Below are 6270 nucleotides of genomic sequence, written 5' to 3' on the forward strand. Positions count from 1 at the left end.
GCAAATCTGGGGATAAATTAGTCTGTCTCCCATCTTTGTCGGTGTGGTTTTATACAAGGAAGGGAGTCTCAGTGCGATACTCCTGGAGAATTACACCTGTGAGATATGGAAATGACTAACAAACGGTAATGACCTTATTTACCTTCATCTCAAAAGTTGAAATTAGCATTACGCCACCCTTAAATGAACTGGAAGTTAATCATAAGCAGGGTGCAAAGCTTAACAAGATGTTGCCCCCTCGCCCTACCCCCCATTTGTTAGCTAGACTAAATGGTATAGCTTTGACTTGGTGAGTTGTAGCCTACTGTAGCATCAGATGGATGCTCTTAAAACATGTAATGGCATCATCTCAGGCTTCCTGCCTGGGAGGGGAATTCCCAGATGGTGGGCTATCATTAGGTAGTTCACTTAGCTGTTTAGAAATGAGCATCTGGAAACACAGGTTGCATTTAACACCACTGAGTCTCTAATTTTCACTAAATTAGCGTCATTCAATTAATCGAATTATTAGGCGTGCAAAAACTGAACGGCTAATAGAATCCTATTATGCCTTCATTATCACCGCAGACGTACAAGTGCTTACATTTCAGCACAAGCGCACACGTGGCTCTCATGGACGGGAAGAAGCTCTTCTCATCTCTTGTGCTTGTGAACAAAGTCAGAAGTTTGGAGATGAAGAAAAAAATGGTCATACACCAAAGTGTCGAGATAAGCTCCTGACACAAAAACATCTAATGAAATCATTGGTTTTAGATTTCAGAACATTAGGCTTTGAAATTATGTTAAATTATGTTTCAATTATCCAGAATGGTCATATTTCTTATTCAACAATTCAAATGAAATCTATTCTCCGAAAGCGTTTCATGGGGGGGAAAAAAGGAACTCTGGACCATCATCTCATCTGAGCAGAGCTATTTCACCACACCTTGGCTGTATCCAAGATCTCCTGTGGCTACTTCTGCTACATTTGTTGCAAACAAAAAGCGGTTCATCTATTTGATTTTAAAGACATCTTGCTTCTGTCACTTCACACTGCCTGACATAATGGACAGGCTGGATGGACGATCAGCGATCAGTGTCAGCTCCTCATCACCAGGCCCTTTTCACTTATCTAATGTGAGCCTAAAGTGGCCCGTGTGTCATGTCTCTCTCTTTCTCTCTCTCTCTCTCTCTCTCTCTGTGTCTCCCCCCTCCTCTCACCCCCACTCTCTCTGGGTCTCCTGCTGGCCGGAAGGATCCTCTCTGTTCCAGGCTGGAGTGGCCCCTGCTGGGACGCCAGGGGGGGGTCGGGGGGTGGGGGGGGGGCACACACTGTCAACCTCCCCTTCTCCTTCTCCTTCTATTCCGCTCCTCCACCCCTCCCCCATAAGGACAGACGCTCTATTCAACTTGATCTGTGTGTGTGTGTGTGTGTGTGTGTGTGTGTGTGTGTGTGTGTGTGTGTGTATGTGCACTGTGCATGTATGTGTGTGTGTGTGTGTGTGTGTGTGTGTGTGTGTGTGTGTGTGTGTGTGTGTATATGTGCATGGATGTGTGTGTGTGCACATTTATTTATGTGTGTGTGCGCACCTATGTGTGAGTGTGCTGTATATGAGAATGCATGTTGAGATACTTAAGAATCAACCAAGTATTGTGTCATATAGTATAGCCATACGTGGGGCAGCTATAAGGTTGAACTTTTGCTGTAAAATGTATTACACTCAGACAGCAACTATGCATAATACTATACATAATTTACAGCAATCGATTTAGGCTCTATCGTTTTTGAACTGCAGATCTGTCTGAAAGCAACTGTAAGCTGTTCCATCCCCTTCTGTTTCATAAAGGTTCTTTCAGGATTTGAGTGTGCTTTTCATCTTTTCACCATCCCTCGGAATACACTTCACCCCTCCAACAGGCCCCCCTCTCTCTCTCTCTCTCTCTCTCTCTCTCTCTCTCTCTCTCTCTCTCTCTCTCTCTCTCTCTCTCTCTCTCTCTATCAGCGGCTCTTCAGTCCAGGCAGGGGTATAATACAAACACACTGGGAACTTAATTCACAGGGAAGAGATACCAATTTCTTCTCAGCAAGAGATATATCAAGGACGTTAAACAAAGCAAACAGCTGCATCGAATTCTGGTGGCAAAGAGCTAAGCCTTCAATTTGAGCCTTCCCTCGCCTCTGAAGAAAGCAGAATTTCACTTTAAATATATTCCTGGGTGAAAAAGGAAGCGTATTGTGTTATCACAAGAGTCTGTTTACCTTGTGAATCTACATATGGCTATCTAATATCTTTGTGCCAGTGAGGAGGGTTGGAGCAGGGGAGTCCCTGGGGTTTCAAGGCTGGGATTATGCTTGGCGGGGGTTGAACTATTGCCCCTGTGTGATTGAAAGGCCTCCACCAGCTTAGGCCCCTGTTTATTGTACATTTGCATTGCTCAGTTCCACCAGACTGCAGGGGACTATCAGTGGCCAGGCCTGCTCATATCTGCTGTTTCCTCCATAATTTGGTTTTCCTGTGGATACCCTCATGCCTCGGAGCCATCAGGAGAGGCACAGGGGCTTATAGGCAATCATTTAGTCTGATTGACCAGGATATGGTTGGATCAATATCTCATAGCCCGGCCCTTATTGTGGGAGAAAACAAATCAAGTGATTGTGTATTACTCAGTATTTACATTGGCATTTTGGATTAACCACCACAACTTTTGTCCTTAATTTTGATAAATGAGCGACTATTAGTTTTAATACTTTCAAAATGAACCAAGAATGAACAAACCATATCACAGAATATCATCAAATTCTATCACCTGAAACTCCAAAATATGATTCATTTTGTCGACCAATGAGCCCAGTGTGTCAATTGGATCCATTCCATGTCATTGTCTTCTGTTGTAATACAGATCTATTAACTAAGTTAATTGCATTTGGATCTGAGCCCTGAAGTGGTCAACTATGCAATTTCACTAATTCATCCTGGTGAGAGGTTGACCTTAAGAAATGTAATTACACACACCTAAGTTACACAAGAGCCCAAGAGGACTGCTAAACGTTTACTGGTGAATAAGGTATCATTAGCAGAAAACAATTAGCTTATTGTGGTGCCAGTTGGCAGGAGAATGCATACAGCTACTAGTTAAGCAAGCAACTGATTATGATCATTTGCCAAAATAGCACAGTATGGTCAGTATACTCTTCACCAGAACAGAAGAATATCTCTAATTCATGGTAATTTTGAGATTAATATATATTACAGTACATGGAATAGTCCAATGCACTCTTGGAATAGACGGTTGCTTTTGTGTTTTCTTTGGGGGGACGCATTAGTTATGCATGCTACCAGTCATGGAGCAAAGTGGTCTACGGTCGCTAACTTCGCATAAACACAAATTATTTGTGAATTTTAATAGGCCCACCCATGCCTCATAACTATGCATGACTTCATACTTTCATAATTGACAGAAAATATGAAGTAGGTCAAGGATCACCTATTAGAATGACTTTTCATTTAATTTTTTGACAGCCCAATACACAAATGCAGGTGGGGTTGGTTGAGGATATACATGTAGCACATGGGGAACCTTTCTGGTGAAATCTAGCAGCAATCCCCTGAGGCTCCTACCACCACCTCTCCTATAATTACACAATACCACTCCATACGCACAGCACTACAACTACTGTAGCAAGCAGGTTCATACAGTCGCAGTTCAATGGCATTGTAAGTCAGACGTGTGTGTGGAAAAGCAGATAGAGTGAACAATACAAGTTTTATAATCCAACAGACATTTTTGACAATTTCAGAGTCGTGTTTTTTCAATTCAATTTCCACGATACTGTATGCATGCAATGCTCAGCTCACCACACTACAACAAAAAATACAGAACTGAGTTGTGTCTAATACATGTGCAGTGCACTAAAACCCCCTGACCCTCAGCCAGACATGTATATACACACTCTTAGCAGCACACAGACACTGAACAAATATAGAGCTGCGGAGTGTTGCCCTGTGCCCAAGTTCAGCTGTAGGTCAGCAGGCCCTGCCCCCCCACACCTACTAGGACTACCCAGTACCAGAGAGGTGATCATAAACAATAGAACAATGTAGCGTAGGAGGTCAGGGAATGTAGGACCCTGTCACCCCTCCTCTTGAAAAGCTTAAACCCCCATTGTGTCTCTAAGATGTAAATCTACACCTCTGGGCTATTAAAGTTGCTACAAAGAAGGTATTTCACTGTGTAAATTAACATGCGGCCCACTTTGTAATTAAGCACACAGACTGACATTGTCGCCTACATCCAGGCAACACTGGGTGCTTTGTCTGCGTGGCGTCTGGACGAGAGGAAAATATTTTCTACTGAGTCATCGGCTGCACATCGTTATCTGGACACTGGAGTTTTGGTAACAAAAAACAAAATGGTTTGACGTCTGGCATTTTTGCTTATTGTTCTCCTGAGAGACAAGTTCAAACCAATTTGGGGATCATTTCTAGACCAGTGTGGGAAGTGTCACACCGGTTCATTGACTGGCTATTTTACTGCATGCTGTTGACTAGTTACAATGTGTCCTTTAAACTGTCCTGATATGTCATCCTTATAGGAACACAGGTTACAGTTTGCACCACAGAGCCAATGGGAAGCACTGATGTACGTACCCACAGCTGCATTTTCTATAAAACTGTACTGGTCTGTTTTTACAGTGGCTGATCATACTGAAGCTTTTCCCCCTCATTTAAAGCTTACTGTCCTCAAGAAGTCCTCAAACACAACAGCATAAACTGAAACAAACAGGCACAGTAAAAGTCTCCATAGGGGGGTTACTCACATGTTATGTTTGAGTAGGATGATATACAAGACCAGACATAGGATGGCTGCATAGAAATTATGATCACCATATTCTTACCAAATCTGCTGGATACAGACTTGTTTTCTCCCTCAAAAAACACAGCAGAAAACAAATCATCTAGCAAAGCAAGTTATCACAGATAAAATAATATTACTTCATAAAACCACTCAGACGAGTGCTGCTTTTAATCCCAGTGTTACAGTAGCGACGTCTTTTGGTAAAAGGATATCATTAATCATGAGAATAATCAGATGACATCAGGTCATGGCCCACTAAGTGTGTTTTCCTCATTATGGTAATATGCTGGAGAGGGGTGTGTTTCCACGCTCTCTTTTACTTTGACACTTCTTTTCATGACAACCTGCTCCCGAATGTGAGGGAAGAAAACAGAGATTGGACCATAGGGATACTGTAGACACAGTTCTGCTCTACATGTATCTCTATGGATTGGACACCAAGCGTATAGTATCTCTTTCATTGTGACCAAACAGTTCTTATTTCCGACTTTGGACTGTAGTCATTAACAATATAAAACAAGAGCATTATCCACCATGCTCTGAAAGATAGTAGATGAGATAGAAAGGAAGTCAATCTTCAAAATCAATGGGAGTCTCTTTTTCACACTTGCATACATATTCATTTGCATCACGGTCCACAGTGGAAGTTAACAAAATGTAATCTAATATCAGTTCTTAATTCATGTCAGCCCCCCTACCCTCACATTACAAATAGACTGGAAGCATTTCTCTGGCAGTGGGAAATAAACCCTCAAGCTATTTACTGTCTCCTTGATATATGAAGTTTGTGGTTTTGATTGTGTGTGATTATGTTCGGAGAGAGTGACCTTTAGTGGCAACCGTATTGTAGTATAATGAGGATGTGTCGGTGGACAGGCGTACAGTGACGAGCTGAAGCCGAGGCATCCACGTCTGAAGGATCGATCCGCCGGTGCCATGTGTATAGGGGAGAATCTGAAATATTTCAACTCCACCCTCCCCCAATACACAGGTGGATATGAGCTCTCGTCTAACAGTTCCGAAGCACTCAAGGCTGAGCCTGGTGTAGTACAATAAGCATCAGAGGCAGAGATGCTACTTTGTATCGGTGACATGCAGAGCAGAGCTGTGTGGCATTATTACGATATGTTATTATGACTATACAGTACCTCAATCTGTCAACTTTGTCTTGACGGCCTTTAAAAGCTGTTCCTATTCACACTTGTTGTTACAAAACAGGTTCAACTCTATTAATGCAAACAACATCCTGCAATAATTAAACTTGCTAAGATCACTCTCTGGGGCGAGTCCATGACTGAGTGTGAGAAGCCGTGTCATCAAAATACTATATGATGCACCTGAATTGAAAACATTCTTATTCAAATGGCCATACCACAAGGATTATCCACCACATTCGGTTCAGAGAGTATGACAGCATCAGCTTGATAATAACCC

Source organism: Argentina silus, assembly GCF_951799395.1.
Source record: "Argentina silus genome assembly, chromosome: 12".
Classification (NCBI taxonomy): Eukaryota; Metazoa; Chordata; class Actinopteri; order Argentiniformes; family Argentinidae; genus Argentina; species Argentina silus.